A 21957-nucleotide genomic window follows, 5' to 3' on the forward strand; every position below is an offset into this window, starting at 1 on the left:
GTGAGGGACGCGGTAAAGGGAATCATCATATGCCATCCTGGCCACCTCCCCCATATCATCATATCATCATATATATATATATATATATATATATATAACGTGCCCCGGCCCTCTAGTGAGGGACGCGGTGAATAATGCAATGGAGTTGCACGAATACATGCCCTGGCCCGGGACACAGTGAAAGACATATTGAGCTTGGCACGAGCAGAGTAGTGAGAAACCATATGCACATAAAACATTATCAAAGACTCAATGAAGTAATCAAAGCGAGTCGTCATTTGAAAATCGGGACAAAAGTTATATCAATTATCTTTCGGACACTGCTCGGAAACACAACAAACATTATAAGCATATCAAAAGACCGTAGGGATCATAGTCATACGTCAAACCAATCCGAGTCCGCCTCGAAAAGTTACGGACCTTATTCACTTTAGGACTTTCTACGGACATATCGAAGCAATCGAGCCCTCCGTGAAAGTTACGCTCGTTCGTAGTTACGGAAGCATTTAAGAACAAAACTCTTTTGAAAACAAATCTTTTATGCAAATTTTGAAACTTAGTCATACAAAAACATAAGAACCATAATTCGACTACATTAAGAATACAAATATCAAGAAACAAATAAGAATCATAGACATGCTCGGATCGCAAGAATAGAGTTACCTCGAGACTCGTGTCATAACTTACTTTTAACTAAGACATGCCAAAGAAAGAAAGGTTGAGCTTTACATACCTTATTCGCTTCCTACGCTAGTCAAACTTTAAGCCTCGGCTTCTCACGATCTACAATAATATCATTAGACACCGAACATTAGTCATAAACATCGAAGAATCCAATTCCAAGCTAACACCCGATTTACAGAAATTCCAGCAGCATTTCCCCTATGTATTCAACCAACCCCGAGAATTCAACTCAGCCCAAATCATCAACAACAATACCCACAATCATGCTACCAACATCAATAAGCCATTCAAATCACATTTTAGTATTAACAATTCTTCTCCACATAACTCATCAACATTCCATCTATATTCAAATAAGCTACGTGCATTCAAACCAACATCATTGATCATATGTTCAAGTGTTAATCCGAGACCATTCGAACACGATTTAAGAACGTTCCAAGCAATCCACACAATATCCAAAACAACCCAAACCATAGGCCATTCCACCCGAAATCTTCCAACTACATTAGGAATATGGATGACACATTTTCTTCTTCCGAATTCATAAACTATATCAACCATCCACACGTCTACAACATTATTTCCATAAATTCAAGAAAGCATATTAAAATCACTTTACTTCCAAACGGTCCACACGATTTACAACTCCATTTAAATCATTAAACCTTCATTTTACATCATAGAATCCATCACGACAACAACTAAAATACTAGGTAAATTTGATTCATTCTTCCTACACCAAAGCAGCCCACTCACAGCCACACACCCACACACAACATTTCATGATATTCATCCATTTCCATATGCTACAACACATCCGAAACATCCATAAAACATGTAAAGAAGATAGAACCTTACCTTCTTCCACTTGACTTCACCACTCTCTCTCGGCAAGGTTCCACTTGCAAGAACGGATGGTTTTCTTGTTCTAACAACTACTCCACGTTGTAGAGGATCTTCCACTTAGTATAAAAGCTTGAAAGAAATAATTTTTCTTGATCAAATTTGAGGGACATGTTCGGCCAGCCCTCCGCTTGGCCGAAGGTCCTCTTTTTTTTTCCTCTTCATGTTTCTTGAATTTTCTAGGATGAAGAATGATGAGTTGTGTCTTGTGGTGTCATCACACACATATATATATACAAATATAGGCACATGGCCGGTCATGTGCAACCTTTTTCTTCTTTTTTTTCTTTTCCAATTTTCTAGAATTTTCCTAAATCACCAAAGATGAATAAGTCTTGCATGGTAATCTTTGTATATATATATATATACATACTACTCCCACAAATATGTAGTGTACCCATATGCCATTTCATGGCATAAAAATATTGGCCAACCATGGGTGGAGCCCATGCCACCACACGGCCACATGGCCATTGGCCACCTTATGAAATATTTTTTTTCAACTCTTTGCCTTTAATTTCCTTATTCCAAATTTACCCTTAATGCTCCACACCAATAAAAGATGAATACGCAACTTATACATTCTTAACAAAATCGAAAAAATAACCTTGTCCCTAACTTTCCACAATTTACTCGGAATATCCCGACGTACAAAATACGGGATATAACAGTGCTGAGCACTACTAAACATGTTTTACTATCATGATCGTAAACAAGAGTGGACCTCAAGGTTACCGGATGAAAATCTGCTAAATCGTATAGGAAATATGTTGAAAAGGGGTGAGCCCAAGAAGACATACTATACAACTATGCTAGACAAAAACTACAAGCCGACAAGGCCATCGTGGAGTACTATACGACAAAAACATAGGCCGAGAGGGCTATACAAAGTCTAGCTATACTATGACTCTCTACAAGCCTCTACTGGAGTATATGAAATAACAAGGCCGGGACAGTGCCCCACTATACCTATATGCATATAAAAAATATTGTACCAAAACTAGACTGCAACTCCGGAACAAGAGGTGTGCTCCAACATCATCTGAACAACAACCTACAGTGGCGGATAGTCAACTTGTTTACCAAAACCTGCAGGCATGAAGCGCAGCGCCCCTAAAAAAAGGGAAGTCAGTACGTACAAAGTACTGAGTATGTAAGGCATGAAAATAACATGAAAGAGACTTAAAAGTACATAGGATAAAGGAATGCAACATGTAGTCTGAACTGCCACTGTGGGACAATGATATACATAAATATTGTGCATGCATGCATGAGGTCATACATATATATGAGTATATAACGCCTGTCAAGCCTCTATGGTCATCCCATTGTATCATACCGTCCTCTGTGGGCATCAACATCATCATCATGTGACCAGTTGATCAGGTGGTAGTGTGTATATAACATCGTCACCCTCCCTATACCCCATACATAAATATAAGACATAATATACGCGTATATAACACCAGAGGGTCACAGGTCCGTACATGTATGTGTATATATATATATATATATATATATAATACAATGCATGACTATGATAAGAGTACATCCCCGAATGTCAAAGAGACATAAGGTTGTTATACCTCCTAACATCATTATGTGATAGCATTTTCATCAACAACTCTATGGATCATACTGAATCTGAAAAAGTACTTACTAAAATCAACATTACTATATCATAAATCAACATGGGACATCCCTAGCTGCTAAGAATAGAATCATAATGGAGTAGCGTTACGTTTACGTTTCGTTCATAAGGATCATGCCAAAAGAAGGAAAGTTAGCCTTAACATGCCTCAAGTCGTCCAAGAAATCCAACAACGAGTTCATCACAACTAAAGCGCCAATCCTATAACAAAGGAATACATATATAACTTAAATGATGCTAGTATATCACATATATCAATGATAACTCGATTCTAAAGTGAAACAGGCAGCATTCCCCTATTTCTTAATCATCACCGTAAAGCCCACAACCAACAATCATCATAACAACCTCATATGATCTTCTTTAAAGTCATATCCACAACATTTAAAGATATACAATTGAGGAGCCGGAACACTCCCTTCTTCCAAATACACCAAATATAACAACTTCAACACATTCTTAACATTAACTATTATCAAAACACACTAACAACCATGGCTCAAGTTTGATTACAACTCAAAATAACATCAAGTTCATGTTTGAACCTTTCCTCCAATTTCTTTCTCTCAAACACTAGCATAACTATCACATAAAATCACAAACATGGAAATAAGATGAAATCTTACCTCAAGAACTCAAGAACACTTCAATTCCAATATTACTTCACCTTGAAGTATCCTCCAAAGCTTCTAAAGGGAGAAGAAACAAGCTTCAACAATACTTGAAAACCTTAGGAACTTGATTCTTATTTTGATCTTTGATTTTTCCTTGGGGCAGTGATTGAATATGATGGGAGAGGTTTCTAGAGCTTATATGAACTTAGGTTTGGGTTAAAATGACTTAAAAATGAGGAGGGGTCGTAATATAAATAAACAGTAAAATCCACCGCCTCAGGAATACAGTCTGTATATACTGGTCGTATAATTTTATACGAACCATATAATGGTCCCTATTTCTCAACCCCAAAATCTTCCTTCGCTGTTCAATATTATCATCCTTAAATACGGTCTATATTATAAAATACGGTCTGTATTCTCCAAGATACGATCCGTATATTTCAATCTTAAAACAAAACTTCGGCGAAACGCATTCTCTTCGATTCACTTATTCTTCAACCCTTCCACAAGTTAATAAACATGAACTTAAAACCTTATAACCATAAGATAGACATGTCCGACCTTGTATAACCTTGGAGACAGCCCCAATGTCCACGACTGGGAAATTAAAATACAATGAATCTCAACGTATAAACTATGAGGTGTAACATCCTTCCACCCTTAGAAACATTCATCCCCGAATGTTAAACTCTCAGGAATATTACAGAAATTTCGATAGAGTCTCCTTTGTAACTGTACCACTACCAACCGGCCACACAGCAACCTAAACTATACAATGCCACACAGGGCCCCAACAATCAATAACAACAATGGTCCCACACAACCAACAAGGGTAGCTGATAAATAATACATACCTGAAGATGATAGTGTTGTAGTCTGCCTGAAGCCGGAAACAAATGAGGATATCTAGACTTTATATCTTCCTCTTCTTCCCAAGTCATACTCAACATTTTTGTTCCTCCAAAGTACCTTTACCGATGCCACGTCCTTGGTTCTTAACCTACGAACCTGTCGATCCAAGATGGTAATAGCGACTTCCTTATATGATAGCTGCTCTGTAATTTGTACATCATCAATAGGTACAACCCTGGATGGATCTGCAATACACTCTCAAAGCATAGATACATGGAAGACCGGATGTATAGACTCCAAGTCTGAAGGTAGAGCTAACTCATAAGCCACTTGGCCTACTCAGCGCATAATCCTATAAGGCCCAATGTATCAAGGGCTAAGCTTTCCCTTCTTACCAAATCTCATAACACCCTTCATTGGAGATACCTTTAGGAATACCTAGTCACCTATACGAAGCTCTCAATCTCGCTGTCGATTATCTGCATAAGACTTCTGGGGACTCTGAGGAGTCAATAGCCTTTCCTGAATAAGCTTAAACTTATCAACTGCCTGCTGGATCAAATCTGGTCCTATTAGCTTAGATTCTCTAACCTCGAACCATTCAATAGGTGATCTTCATTTCTGTCCATATAAGGCTTTATACGGAGCCATCTGAATGCTGGAGTGGTAACTATTATTATATGCAAACTTGATAAGTAGAAAATGATCATCCCAACTACCTCTGAAATCTATCACACATGCCCGTAACATATCCTCAAGCGTCTAAATCGTGCGCTTAGCCTGTCTGTCTGTCTTGGGATGGAATGTTGTGCTAAGACTCACCTGTGTCCCCAATCCTTTCTGGAAAGATCTCCAGAAGTTAGCCGTGAACTTTGCATCGCTGTCTGAAATAATAGATACTGGAACACCATGAGGTCACACTATCTCCTTAATATATAACTTCACATAATCCTCAGCGGAATAAGTAGTCCTGACGGGTAGAAAATGTGGTGACTTTGTAAACCTATCAACAATCACCTATATCGATTCAAACTTACACTAAGAACGGGGCAAGCCTGTAATGAAATCCATATTGATTGCCTCCCATTTCCAACTCGAAATCTCTATACTCTGTAGCAACCCACCGAGCTTCTGGTGCTCAACCTTAACCTACTGACAATTAGGGCACTGAGTTATAAACTCAGCTATATCTTTCTTCGTCCTGTCCCACCAGTAAACTTCCTTAATATTATGGTACATCTTTGTCGTCCCTGGATGAATAGAATAGTGAGAATGATGAGCTTCTCCCATAATCTATTGGCATAATCCTGCAACATCTGGAACACACAATCTGCCTCGATATTTGAGGACTCCGTCTCCAGTAATCTAAAATGGCGACTTCTCCTTCCGAGGATTTGTATCTCTATAATGGAATAGTATGGGATCCTCGCACTGGCACTCTTTAGCCTTGGTTACTAACGATGAGGTTGCTGAATCCCGAATAGTAACTCCAGTATCGGCCAAGTCCAATAACCGAACTCTTAGGCTAGCTAATTGGTGAAGCTGATGAGCTAACTCCTATTTCTCTGGCTACAAATAAGATAGGCTACCCATGGATCTGTGGCTAAGGGCATCGGCCACTACATTTGCCTTCCCTGGATAGTACAGAATGTCAACATCATAATCTTTCAACAGCTCTAACCATCGCCTCTGATGTAAATTCAACTCCTTTTGCTTGAAGATGTACTGAAGGCTTTTATGATCTATATATATATATATATATCAACATGAACACCATATAAGTAATGCATCCACATCTTCAGCGCGTGAATCACTATAGCTAACTCTAAATCATAGTTCGGATAATTTTTCTTGTGCTTCATTAGCTGCCTCGAAGCATAAGCGATAACCTTACCGTGCTGCATCAACACATAATCCAATCCAGTTCCTAAAGCGTCACAATAAATAACATAACCTTCTGATCCCACTGGAAGTGTCGAACTAATGCCGAAGTCTCGTACGTCCTTCAACTCCTGAAAACTCTACTCACAAGTGTCAGTCCACAGGAACTTAGCTGCCTTTTGGGTCAGCTTCATCAGTAGTGCAGAAAGGAAAGAGAAACCTTCTACAATTCTCCGGTAATATCCTACCAAACCCAGAAAACTACGAACCTCTGTGGGTGTCGTGGGTCTAGGCCAATTCTTCACGGCTTTTATCTTCTGCGTATCAACCCTGATGCCCTCTTCTGATATAATGTGCCCCAGGAAAGCCACAAAATTCAACCAGAACTCATATTTAGAGAACTTCGCATACAACTTGCGATCCTGCTCTGAGTACCGCACGCAAATGGCCTGCATGCTCTGCCTCTAATCGGGAGAAGACTAGAATATCATCGATACATACAATCACAACTGATCTATGGAAGGTCTACATACGCGGTTCATCAAATCCATAAATACTGCTGGGGCATTACCTAAGCCGAATGACATCACACGAAACTCAAAGTGACCATATCTAGTCCTGAAAGCTGTCTTCGAAATGTCCTTCTCTTTGACCCCTAACCTGATGGTAACCTGACCTCAGATCAATTTTCGAGAAACATCTGGCACCCTGCAACTGGTCAAATAAACCATCAATCCTCGGGAGCGGTTACTTATTCTTTATCGTCACCTTATTCAGCTGTCGGTAGTCAATACACATCCGTAATGAGCCATCTTTCTTTCTTACAAACAGCATAAGTGCTCTTCACGGCGATGTACTAGGCCTGATAAAGCCCTTCTCGAGCAAAACTGCTCCTTCAACTCCCCCAACTTAGCAGGTGCCATCTTATAATGAGGAATAGATATCGGCTGAGTATCTGGTAAAACATCAATAGTGAAGTCAATCTCCCGCTTCGGCGGAAGACCTGGAAGTTCATCTAGAAATACATCTGAAAACTCATTAACCACTGGAACAGACTGAAGAGCCGGTGACTCTGCTTCTGCATTCTGAACTTGAACTATATGATAATACAACCTTTTGCGATCATCTTCTTTGCCTTAAGATAGGAAATAAACCTACTTCTCGGCGAAGTCAGACATTTTCCATTCCGAAGATCGGCTCCCCCCGGAAATCGAAATCGGACCATCTTGGTTCTGCAATCAACATTAGCATAACAAGAGGCCAACCAGTTCATACCCACAATAACATCGAAGTCCACCATATCTAACTCAACCAAATCAGCTACGGTATGATGATTACAGATTATAACTACACAGCCTGTATATACTCGTCTAACTATCACGGGATCACCAACAGGTTTAGACACCTCGGAAGGTATAATTGACAAAGGTTCCACCCCAAACTTAACTACAATAAAAGGAGTAACATATGACAACATAGAACTTGGATCTATCAATGCATATACACCATGGAAGGAGACTCATAATATACCCTGTGACAATATTAGGTGATGACTCAAGATCTTGTTTCCACCGCCCAATGATAAATGCGATTCTCGAAGACCGTCGAATCGGACGCCTCCACCGTGCCTACCACGATCGGCCGAGGTCTGAGAACTCTACCCAGGAGGACGTACCAATGACGAAGAACCAGCTGCAAATCCTGTCGGCTGAACTACACCTCTACCACCTCTCGACGGATAATATCACATAATGTGGCCCCAGGAATAACACACATCCATACCCAAACAGCACTGTCCGCCATGCAACTTACCACACTGAGCACATCATGGTAGAGATGGCCTTATCTGGATAGAACCACCTCTCGAACCGGGAACTGGTAGCCCGGAACTTCGGCCGGCTCCAAAATAGGCGGGTCTATCAAACCCTGGCCCCAAGAACGTGAAAGCGCGCTGGCCATCGAATAGGCTGAACGCCTAGAGAACTGCTGTCTAAGACCACCCTGGTACTCACCAAAAGACCCGAATAATCTAGCTCTCTTTCTCTGACCCCTATCACACTCTCGATCAACCTGCCGCTGCTGCTTACTCTTCTCTAAACCCTGAGCATATGCCTGAATACGAGATATATCTATACCTCTTTGAAGTGCGGCCGTCATGTAATCATTAATCAAATGCGGCCCAAGTCCACTCACAAATCGGTGTACTTGATCCCCCATCTCAGCTACAATCATGGGAGCATACCTGTCTAGTGAATTAAAAAGAAGATTGTACTCCAGAACACTCATATTCCCCTTGCGTAAATTCAGAAACCGATGCCCGTCGGGCCTCTGCTGGCAAATAGTGCCGAAGGAAAGCATCTGTGAACTCCTGCCATATTGCTGGGGGTGCATTAGCCCTTCTAGATGACACCCAGCTCTCATATCACTGATTAGCAACATCTCACAACCAGTATGAAGCCAATTCTACTGACTCAATATCTGAAGCATGCATTAGTCGTAATGTCCTCAGCATCCGATCTACAAAATTCTGCGGGTCCTCCCCTAGTTTAGATCCAAAGAATTCTGGAGGGTCTAAATTGATGAAATCTCGAACCCTGGCACTAACAGCCCCATCCCATAACCAGTACCCATACCCTGACGTTGGGCCCGAGCGGCCACTAACTGAGTCAATAACTGAATAGCCTCTCGCATCTCCTGGCCTGAGGCATCATGTGGAGGGATTGGAGGTTCTATGGCTGCAGCCCCTCTGGGATCCTCTAGAACGGAAGGGCTCTGAGAAGATTGAGATGGGGCCTCACTCTGAGACTCACCCGTGCCTGCAGGTACTAGTGGAATCCGACTGGTACCCTCATCTATCGCAGCCTTGCCTCTCTGGCTGACTTAAGCTCTCCTCGTCATAGGCATTGCTGAAATCACAGTATGTTATTAGAAAAGAAATCCCGATGGTACGGCTCTATCACACGATCTAAAATAAGAAAGAAGAATAATCTTCTTAAATACCCTGTAGCCTCTTGTTTATAAGTGTGGTGCACAACACACCATAAACAAGACTCTGCTAGACATGGTTTGTAGACAACCCTAGGTGTCACACCCTAACTTTATTAGGGTGTGATGGGCACCCGACCCCATATTTGGAGCCGAGCGAACCCGCTGACTCTTATTGCACGTATGAACTTATGAATCAATTAGAAATGGATAAATAGATTTTTTTTTCCATAAGTAAAATCTGTCATCACATAAGGCTCGTGACACGAAACACAATAACATATCGGCTGCTGGAGCCGCTTACAGACTGACAACCCGATACCCACGACTTTGTCTGCAAAGTCTCTAACTTCGAACAAGCATCATAGCATCTATACTCTGGCTCGGCAGCACTCCGGGACAAGTGGAGCCTACCAACTCTGCTGGAACATCCTCTATACTAGTTTCAGCTCATCTAGGTGTACCTGCGCGGCATGAAACGCAGCCCCCGAAGAAGAGGGGTCAGTACGGGCAATGTACTGAGTATGTAAGGCATGGAAAACAATACAAACAGGGACATCAGTGTGAATACCATAGGATCACAGAACATGTGATGAGAAAAGAAAGATAACCTGGACAGGTGAATGTCTTTTTGGCAGGATACCATGCATGCTTGTTTTTCCCTTTTTGAAAAAAAACATTTCTTTTTCATAGACATAGAAAATAGAGCTTATATCATATCGTGTCTCGCCATAACATATCATATCGTATCACATCATATCATACCGTATCATATCATAGCATGTCGTATAGTATCATATCATATCATATCGTGTCATAGTCATATCATATCATGTCATGTCATAGCATATCGTGTCATAGCATATCGTGTCATGTCATAGCATATCATATCATGTCATAGCATATCGTGTCATGTCATAGTATATCGTGTCATGTCATAGCATATCATATCATGTCATAGCACCGAACAACGTCGGCTCGCCCACATAGCGCCGAAATACGTCGGCTCGCCCATATATCCCGCGTCCGGGATGATAAGCCAGCTGACCAGGTGGCAATGAAACATGTTTCCCTTCCCATTCCCCACATATATCCTTCCCCCATGTCCCCATATTCATGTACATATCAACGGAAAACAATATTGAAAAAAACATGAAACGAACCCATGGACATCATAAACGTTAGTTCATATGCTTGAAATGCTTAGAAAATAGTATCATAACCAAGGAATAAAATTAAAGACCAAGAACTAGTTTAACACTTTCATATTCGCGTTGGGTTCTTAACTTAAGGCTCTTAGTCATGGAATCATTCTTATCATACTTATCATAGACATATACTCTTCCTTACATCATCGTTATCATTATCATCATAGAAATATTCTCATTAGAGTAGTTACAACACTTATCGTTTGATAACGGAACAATAAAGAAAATCCGGAACAAAATTCCCATCGAGTCAAACGAGGTGGCGTACGTAATTTACACACGTTACATTCTAAGACGTCACTTATGAGAGTTTCGAGGTAGTCGGGTCCTATTTGTGCAAGTTCTAGATGTTTAGGTAACTTTCCAACATTTTATGCAACATATTAATTCAATTCTATCAATGAAAAAGGGTTAATTTCAATCTCGGATTTCTAGGGAAGGAATTGTCCCCGAGGCCCGTGTCCAAACCTATTATGCCTAGGACATGCCAAGAAAGAAAGAGGGAAACCTTACATACCTTTTCCGCCTCTTATGCTACTCCAAATTCCAGTTCCAAGTTCGCCAAAATTTACAATTTGGTCACATTTACCAAACATCAATTAGAGCATTTAGAAGTTCAACCTTGACTTCACATTTGTCTACGTAAATTTTGGCAAAGATTTCCCCTGTAAATGTGCTATCCCCGAGATTCCAACTCGGCCAATTTTAACAATCCGGGAATTTAACCCGGCCAAACTATCAACAACAATTCCAACAATTATTCTAACCATATCAATAATCAATTCACAACATGTTCAAGATATTCCAACCCGAATCTTCCGAATGCCATAAGAACTCCAACAATACATTTATTTCTTTTAAACTCATAAACTATATCAACAATCCGCATGCTAACAATCATTATTCTCATGCACACAAGAATCTATATTAAAATCATATTGCTCTCCAAAACAGTCCACAACATTTCCGACTTCCATTTGAGTCATCAAACCTTCATTTCCATCACATAATCTACAACAATCAACAACCAAAATACCATATAAAATGAGTTCAACATACCTATACCAATTCAACCCATATTCGGCCACAACACAACATACAACATTCCATGAGTTTCCTTCATTCTCCACACATTACAACAACACATAAACATGTGGAATACACTTAATTTCTTACTCTAACACAACACACACTACACGGCCACACATATGCACACACACGGCCATACTCCAATTTCTATATTTTCATGAATTTCATTCGTTTCCATGCATTATAACACGTCCAAAGCATCCATACAACATGTAAAGGAGAATAGAACCTTACCTTCTTTCACTTGTCTTCACCTCTACTTTTCGGCCAAGACTCCTCTTGCAAGAACGGATAGTTTTCTTGTTCCCACAACCACTCTATGTTGACAAGGGCCTTCCATTTAGTAGGAAGACATGAAGAGAACAATTTTTTTTCTTGATCAAACCGATGGGGCTGGTTCGGCCAGCCCCTCCCTCCTTAGCCGTTTTTCTCCTTCTTCCTTTTCTTTTCTTTCTCTTGATTTTTCTAGAACTTAAATGATGAATTGGTCTTCCTTTGCAAGACTTAGTCATATTTATACAAGAAAGGGGCACATGGCCAAGCACATGGACGGCCATGTGCTCCCCTTCTCTTTTTTCTTTTTTTTTTTTCTTTTCTTTTCCCTCCAAATCTTTCTTCAAATTTCTAGAAATTTCCTTAAGTGAAAATGATAAAGATGATTTAATTATCATCTTATGCTTCCATAAATAATACACACATGTGGCCCTATGGCCCACTCCACCTTGGCCTTTCATTTCACGAACTTGTAACTTTCCAAAATTCCAAATTTGCCCTTAATAATCCACGCCAATAATACTTACAAGCAACTTACGCATTAAAACAAAACCGGAGAATGGCCTTGCCCTTAACTTCCCGCAATTGTCTTAAAATATTCCAACGTACAAAATGCGGGATATAACACTAGGACACAGCTGCTCTGATACCAAGTAAATCATGACTCAAACTGAATGGCCATGACGGGAACCCGGGCCCTACCTGTCGAGCACCGCTAAACATGTTTTCCTATCATGATCATAAACAAGAGTGGACCTCAGGGGTCACCAGATCAAAATCTGCTAAATCATATAGGAAATATGCTGAAAAAAGGGTGAGCCCAAGAAGACATACTATAAAACTCTCCTGGAAAAAAACTATACAAGCCGATAAGGCCATCGTGGAGTACTATACATCAAAAATATAGGCCGAGAGGGCCATATAAAGTCTAGCTATTCTATGACTATCTACAAGCCTCTACTGGAGTATATGACATAACAAGGTCGGGACAGGTCCCCGCATACCCATATGCATATCAAAAATATCATACCAAAACTAGACTGTAACTCCGGAATAAGAAGAGTGCTCCAATATCAGCTGAACAAAGAACCAACAAGGGCGGATCGTCAACCTGTCTACTGGAACTTGCGGGCATGAAATGCAACGCCCAAGAAAAAAGGACGTCGGTACGGACAAAGTACTAAGTATGTAAGGCATGAAAATAACATGAAAGAGACATAAAACTACATATGATAAAATGAATGCAACCTGTAGGTCTGAACTACCGTTGTAGGCCAATGATATACATAAATACTATGCATGCATGCATGAGGTCATACATATATATATATATATATATATATATATGCGCATATAACGCCTGTCAAGCCTCAGTGGGCATCCCATCGTATCATATCAGCCTGTGGGCATCATCATCATCATGTGACCAGCTGATCAGTTGGTAGCGCGTATATAACGCCGTCACCTTATACATACCCCATACATATATATAATACATAATATATGCCTATATAACGCCTGAGGGTCACAGGTCGGTACATGTACGTGTGTGTGTGTGTGTATATATATATATATAATGCAATGCATAATTGTGATAAGAGTACATCTTGAATCTGTCGGAGTGACATAAGGTCGTTATACCTCCGAACGTCATTATGTGATAGCATTTTCATCAACAACTGACTCTATGGATCATACTGAATCTGAAAAAGTACTTACTGAAATCAACATTACTAGATCATGAATCAACATGGAACATCCCTAGCTACTAAGAATAGAATCAGTATGGAGTAGCGTTACATTTACGCTCCGTTCATAAGTATCATTCCAAAAGAAGGAAAGTTAGCCTTAACATACCTCAAGTCGTCCAAGCCATCCAACAACGAGTTCATCACAACTAGAGCGCCAATCCTATAACAAAGGAATACATATACAACTTAGATGGTGCTAGTATATCACGTATATCAATGATAACTCGATTCTTAAGTGAAACAAGCAACATTCCCCTGTTTCTTAATCATCACCATAAAGCCCACAACCAACAATCAACATAAAAACTTCATATGATCCTCTTTAAACTCATATCCACAATATTTAAAGATATACAATTGAGCAGCCCGATATACGCTTGTATACAACACTTCCTTCTTCCAAATACACCAAGTATGGCAACCTCAACACATTCTCAACATTAACTATTATCAAAACACACTAACAATCATGGCTTAAGTTAGCTTACAACTCAAAATAACATCAAGTTCATGTTTGTCATGACCCAATTTCGGTAAGTCGTACGGGCACTTACCTATCCCACCTTGGTAAGCGAACCCTTATCCCAATAATCTTAAAGACATGAAATAATAAAAAAAAAAAGCGAAAGAGGTAGAAGTACGTAAGTCTGACATAATAATAGATAAAGAAAATTTACGAAAGTAAGGAATACATCAAAACAACCCCAGAATCTAGTCTAACCATACAAGAGCCTCTAACTAGAATCTACAAGTCTAGAAATGATAATAATACATCAAAAGTCTCAATATGTCTCAGAATATCAAAATAAGACATAAATAAAAGAAGAATCTTCAAGGCGGCGAACGTCCTCGTGCTCAACCTGTAAGACTCTAATCAGCAACCCTCGAACTACTATCAGCCATGAGGAGTAGAGGTCGAACCCATTCTAGAACTCGCATTCATAAAAGAATGACAGAAGTCTCAATCGGTACAAACATTAAATCTTGGTAGGTATCATAGGCCGACTAAGATTAGCTAACATATATCAAGGCAATAAAGTAAGATAAACAGATAAATCAACATGGTATAAGTCAAACATGAGCCAGTAACTAAGTACACATCATCACCTATGTTATAGCATCTAAACCTAAATGTGTCAGGTCTTAATATATTCAATCCGAATTTGTATATCACAAGTACATCACTAGAATATCACAATAGAAGCCATAGTACAATGCAATGCAATAATGTATGAAGTGTGAATGCAATGTATATGCACCGTACACATGTGCTCAGATGATGGAACATCATATCTCGGCAGCACAACCCATGGGGGACCTGCGAAGTCCATGTACCTCACGATTCGGCTACAACCTCGGCAATCGCTACGTCACGATTCCAGCAACAACCTCGACAATCGCTACCAGCACTCATTCTAGATTCCGGGATAAACATCGAACATCGATCCTCACGTCACTCTCATCCAACTGAGCCCAGCTCACAACAGTGTTTCCTTAAGTATCATTAATGTATCAACAGTATATCATGAAGGATGAGAATGCGTGCAATGTATGAGTTCAATGTCAATAATCAAATCAATATCAAAAGTACCACTCATGAGCACGCCAACAATATCATGAAAAGGCTACACAATAAGCTATTATAGAATCACTATCCTCGTCTCAAACAACAACAAGTAAGATACTATAATATCATAATCAAAATATATCAATAGTCTCAAATATCTACTATCTCCACGTGGCATCGAGCCAACAACAATAGAACGAGATAATTCACAATAATAACACAACAGGGCCCAACCAAAGATAATATCCAACCCAACTTCACACCCAAAGGTTTACATGCATTCTCCGACAAAATCGTCTAAATATATGTTTCGCTAAATGAAGTCTCACCATAGGATAAACCGTAACCTACCTGGAAGGCCGAATAACAAGGTCTCCACAATCATACCTTAGCCTTTCCTTTCCTTTGAACCTTGAGATAAAGAAAGTCTAAGCATATTCGAATCAAGAAATTAGAATCAAGAAGAACATCGATCTATCCTTACTTCTATTTAAGACCCAAATCCCCAACCTATGGAATGGCTTTTTATGAACTAGAAGGGTGAAATTAGGAATCTAAAGGTTTCAACATGAAATTAAATCTCTGGGTGATCAATTCACATCAATATCAAGCTAGAATAACCAACAGTTTACTCAAATTCGAATTCTAGGCAAAACCCCCAAATTTTGATATAAACCCTAACTTCCAATTTCATAAATTAGCCACTAATTAGGAAGAATTTATGAAATAAAGGATTTTAATCATCAATTCAATGCTTAAAGAAGCTAACCCAAGCAATAAATCAAGATTACAAAGCTTAGAAAAAGAACTCATTGAACCCTCTTTTAGTTCTAGAATTCCTGGTGAACTAGCATGATAATGGAATCCTAAGATACTAATAAAATTATGGAATAGGAAGGAAGATAGAAGGACTTACCACCATAATTTTCCCCCAAGAATCACCTTGAATTGCTCCCAATAGCTCAGATTTTGGAATAGTAATAAATGAGGGACTTAGGGCTTTAACACTTGATTTAATGAAATTAACTGCCCATCACCCGCTTTCGTGACCTGTAGACCGCTTCGGCAGTCCCATGACCGCTCCAACGGTCATGACAAAATCACACTGGCCACTTCAGCAGCAGGGTGACCGCTATAGCGGTACCACTGACGCGGTGCTGGTGCCGCCAAAGCGGGCACCAGACACTAGAAAATCCCAAGATTTCACATTCTCAATCTGAATTTCGGACTATCGCCATACCAAATATGGAGACATACATAAAAACACGCTACGAACGTACTCGTGGCCTCAGAATTCCCAACGGAGGTCGCATTGACCGAGTCAGCCCCCGATACCTCAAAACCAACTTGCCAACCCAAGTACCGAAATGTACCCGAGTGTATTGAGAACCGAACCAGATATGCACACAAGTTTTAAATGACCATCCGGACCTCTCGAAAATGATGAATTTTTGAAAAAGGTCTGTTTACCCAACAATCAACTTTGGGTCAACTTTTATTCACTTAAAGCCCAATTTCCCAAAAAGTCACCTGAATCATATCCAACCACCTCGAAAAGCGTGTCAACGGTCCCTTTGAGTCAAAAGTTAGCAAACAAGCTCGGGAAAAGGTCAAAAAGTATCAAAAAGACTATAACGACCAAGTGGGTCGTTACAATGTTTGAACCTTTCCTCCAATTTCTTTCTCTCAAACCCTAGCATAACTATCACATAAACATAAAAATAAGATAAAATCTTACCTCAACAAGTCAAGAACACTTTAATTGCAACATTACTTCACCGTGAAGTATGCTCCAAAGCTTCTACAAGGACAAAAAACAAGCTTCAACAATACTTTGAAAACCCCAGGCACTTGATTCTTACTTTGATCTTTGATTTTTTCTTGGGGGAGTGATTGAATATGATGGGAGAGGTTCCTAGAGCTTATATGAACTTAGTTTTGGGTTAAAATGACTTAAAAATGAGGAGAGGTCGTAATATAAACAAACAGCAAAATCCACCACCTCAGGAATGACCATCCAGACCTCTCGGAATCGATGAATTTCAAAAAAAAGATCTGTTTACCCAAAAGTCAACTCTGAGTTAACTCTTATTCGCTTAAAGCCCAATTTCCCAAAAAGTCACCCAAATCACATCCAACCACCTCAAGAAGCGTGTTAACAGTCCTCTCAGGTCAAAAGTGAGCTAACAAACTCGGGAAAAGGTCAAAAAGTGTCAAAAAGACTATAACGACCAAGCGGGTCGTTACAATGTTTGAACCTCTCCTCCAATTTCTTTCTCTCAAACCCTAGCATAACTATCACATAAACTCATAAATATGGAAATAAGATAAAATCTTACCTCAAAAACTTAAGAACACTTCAATTCCAAGATTACTTCACCTTGAAGTATGCTCCAAAGCTTGTACAAGGAGAAAAAGCAAGCTTCAACAATACTTTGAAAACCCTAGGCATTTGATTCTTACTTTGATCTTTGATCTTTGTTTTTTTTTCTTGTGGGAGTGATTGAATATGATGGGAGAGGTTTCTAGAGCTTATATGAACTTAGTTTTGAGTTAAAATGATTTAAAAATGAGGACAGGTCATAATATAAACAAACAGCAAAATCCACCGCCTCAGGAATACGGTCCGTATTTACTGGCTGTATAAAATTATACGACCAATATACTAGTTGTATAATTTTATACGGACCGTATAATGGTCCGTATTTCTCAACCCCAAAATCTGCCTTCTTTGTTCATATTTATCATTCTTAAATACGGTCCATATTATAAAATACGGTTCATATTCTCCATGATACGATTCGTATATTTCAATTAAAATGAAACTTCGATGAAACGTATTCTCTTCGATTCACTTGTTCTTCAACCCTTCCACAACTTACTAAACATGAACTTAAACTCTTATAAGCATAAGATAGGCATTTCCAACCTTGTATAATCTTAGAGATCACCCCAGTGTCCACGACTGGGGCGACTAACATACAATGAATCTCAACATATAAACAACGAGGTGTAACATGGATCTTCCTTCTTTCCTTGTATGCGCGTTGGCTATTTTTCTCCAACTTCAATGCTAATTTCATGTGTTCAACTTATGGTAAGGAATACATAAAGCTAAACTCTGAATCCTCATAAAATAAGAATTAGTCACTTTCCAATTCTCCTAAACGGTTATGAAATTGCTTCTTCTCGACAGTCTCTTATGTTGTATGATAAGGATCAATTCCTTTGAGCAGTTTCTTTGATATTGTGACTGCTTCATTGGATCCTTTGAATATTTATTTGGATATCCGGTTCTTCAAATGCCTTCGTTATCTTCTTGATTGTAATTGTCTCCATTGTTTATCAAATCATCCAAAACACGCTATAAGCATCATACCGATTATTAAGCCAGTAACTACTCAACAAAAGAGTTCGCCTCCAACTCAGATACTTCTTTCTGAAGTAATACTAATCCTAAAAGTGTTTGTGTTTAACTAACTTGCTTTCACTTGTTATTATAAATATGCATGTCCTTTATTTAAGAGGCTCCAGCACCTATACTGAGAGATATAGCAGAAAGCAAGACAAATAACAAAGATCATTCTTAAATTTCTATCTAACCATTCGAGTGCATGGTTGATACAAAGTAACATATTGGAAGAACATGCTTCGTATGTTTGTGTCACAGTGTCTTCAATTCATTTTTTTAATTAAAACCACCAATATGATTGGTGTAACAACCTGATTGGTCGTTATGTGCCTTTTGATCATTTTGCCCCTGTTGACCAATTCCCGAGATTATAAAGTGTTTCTAGTGAAACTGAAGGATTTAGAATCCTTAAGTGAAAGCGTTTGACCTATAGTTGACTTTTGGGTAAACAAGCCTTTTTTGAATTTTCGTCGATTTCGTGAGGTCCGGAGGATCGATTATGACTTGTTGGGAGGGATGGTTCGATTTTTGAGGCATTTGGTTGCGTTTTGGGTACTTGGCTAGAAACTTAATTTTATCCATTTGAAAGGTTGACTTGGTAAATTAGACTTCCATTGAAAATCCGAGGCCACGGGTTAGTTCATAGTGCGTTGTTATGTGTGCGTGCATATCTAGTTTGTGTACGGAGGGTCTAGGATTGATATCGGGATTTTGGGAAAGACCAACGAAAAACTATTTTTTTGTTGATTCTGGTGTGGCCGCCACGGCGGGCTTGGTGCCGCTGTAGCGAGATCGCCATGGCAAGGTTTTGACCACTATAGCGGTGGCATGGACTTTCTTTGATTCTACCATGGCGGATGGTCTAACCGCCATAGCGGGGCACAGTCCTAGCCGCCACGATGAAGGATGGACTTTAATGATTGTCGCTATAGCGGAAGGCCTAACAACTACAGCGGGATCGCCATGGCGATCCTGATGACCATTTTAGCAGATACCAGAAACTTATTTTATATTCCTAAGTTCGAACCATTAGTCCAACACTTCTAAAACTTAATTCTAAGAGCTTGTGGAGGCAAATATTGAAGAAACTTGGTGGTATCATCTTTGGGGGTAAGTTCCAACCCATTATCTTGCTTATTTACCTTTCTTCTTTGAGTTTCTATAGTGGTTTAGGGTCTTAGAGTGGTGGGTGATGAGACCTAGGCTCCTAATCATGAAACCCTTAGCATAAATTGATTATTATTGAATAACTTATTTTTAATATCATCTAGTAGCGTAGATTAACACATTCTAGGGTTGAATTGCTTGATAGTCCAAGAATCTAATTATGAGAATTAGGGTTTTACCCAAATTTGAGGGTTTTGACTGATTGATGAAATTGAAGGGTCTAATGTGATTAGAAACCCATGAATTGAAGGATTATGATTTTTGGGACTATGGGAAAGGTAATTTCACCCTTAATTTCCCCTTTTTCCCTCGTGATTCGTTAGGGGTAATTTGGGTATTTTGAGTAGCCTTTCCCGAATTGATTTCTCGTTAGATTAGTTGGTTATCGTGGTCATTTACTTACTTGCAATGTTACTAGACTACCATCCTTCTGAGGCACTTCAGAAACATAAGGCTCGTGAGGAGTAGTTCGTGGCTACTGTTCTGCATTCGAGGTAGGTTACGACTTACCTTAGTTAGACTTTAACTAGCAAAACGTATATATTGTGTAGAATTGACAGGAGAAAGCATGATTAGATCTTCAGACATGATGTCTGGTTGGATATTACCTAGGTTGGTATGACATTTGACTATGTGGGCTTGTCGCCGTTATTTACAGATTGTGATGGTGTAGTTGTATTCGTACTGTGGTGATTTGGGATGGCATTCATTAGGTTGGTCATTTGTGGCTTGTTCCCCTATTATTTGTGATTAGGCTTGTTTCCTTAATTGCTGTGTTGTGATATGTGTTGCACTCATTTTACTTGTGTTCTAGGTTGATCATTTTACTTGCCTTCTAGGTTAGTTTACATTTCCGATTACGTCTCAATTTTCTCTGTAAACCATCTTTAAATGTTTGGCTTGGCTGTTGTTGGTGATAATTCCTACTTTGCTTAGTCGCTTACATAGTTTTCTCTATGGGATAGACCCCAATTCATAGCTGGGTTAATTATATTGCATACGACATTGTACACTTACTCTTTGAGGAGTGAATTTGGACGTTATTAGTTCCTAGGTTGCAATTGTTTCATAATCTGAATTTTAGCTACAGTGTTGTTGTAGGGGCAAGGGATTAGAGGTAATCTTTCAGGTTGCAGGTGTTTGTAATATGAATTCTGTTAAGGCTCACAATTTTAGTGAAGTTTGGGTAATCATGCAGCGTGTAGGTCGTGACTTTTCACCCTTGTGAGCCGGGTGCTTTCCACGTAATAATCTTATGTTGTTACTATTCTGCTTTCTTTATTTTGGGAACTACCCATACGAAACAGATCAAGTAACCTTGTCCATCATATAGGTGAAAATCTAGTATAACCCAATTCACCCCCTCCCCTATTTGTTATTAGGTCATTCAAACTATCAACGATAAAACACCTGCTTTGCTTTGCTGGACTACAAAACACTTAATTTATCATTTTGATCATAAGAAGGGATCCAAGCTTGTCTGAGTTCCCAAGACTAACTGCTAAACTATTTTACAGGCTAATGTGAGAAAGCACAGTCAAGACTGGATTTGCGGTGTCTGTTAAAGGCACATGATTGGGCAAAAGAAAATTATTTCACTAATTGCAACTTTTCAACTAGGAAGTATGGCTTATGAAAATGGAAAAAGGGCAATATAATCGGAATTGACAAGACATGTAAGTCATTATCCCATGCTATAGAGGAAGTACACTATTTTGATGGCCTCAAAGACAACCTGTTGAATATATCTCAAGTGTGTGATAAAGACAATAAGGTAAAATCCAATTCTGCTAAGTATATTGGGTCAAAGCTACACACTGGTGAGATTGTGGGAAAAGGAAAGAAAACAACAATGTCTACAAGGCATCGATTATGTTTCTACTTGAAAATGAACTTTTTAAAAATCCAAAAATT

Source organism: Lycium ferocissimum, chromosome 8 (genome assembly GCF_029784015.1).
Source record: "Lycium ferocissimum isolate CSIRO_LF1 chromosome 8, AGI_CSIRO_Lferr_CH_V1, whole genome shotgun sequence".
In the NCBI taxonomy this organism is placed as follows: Eukaryota; Viridiplantae; Streptophyta; class Magnoliopsida; order Solanales; family Solanaceae; genus Lycium; species Lycium ferocissimum.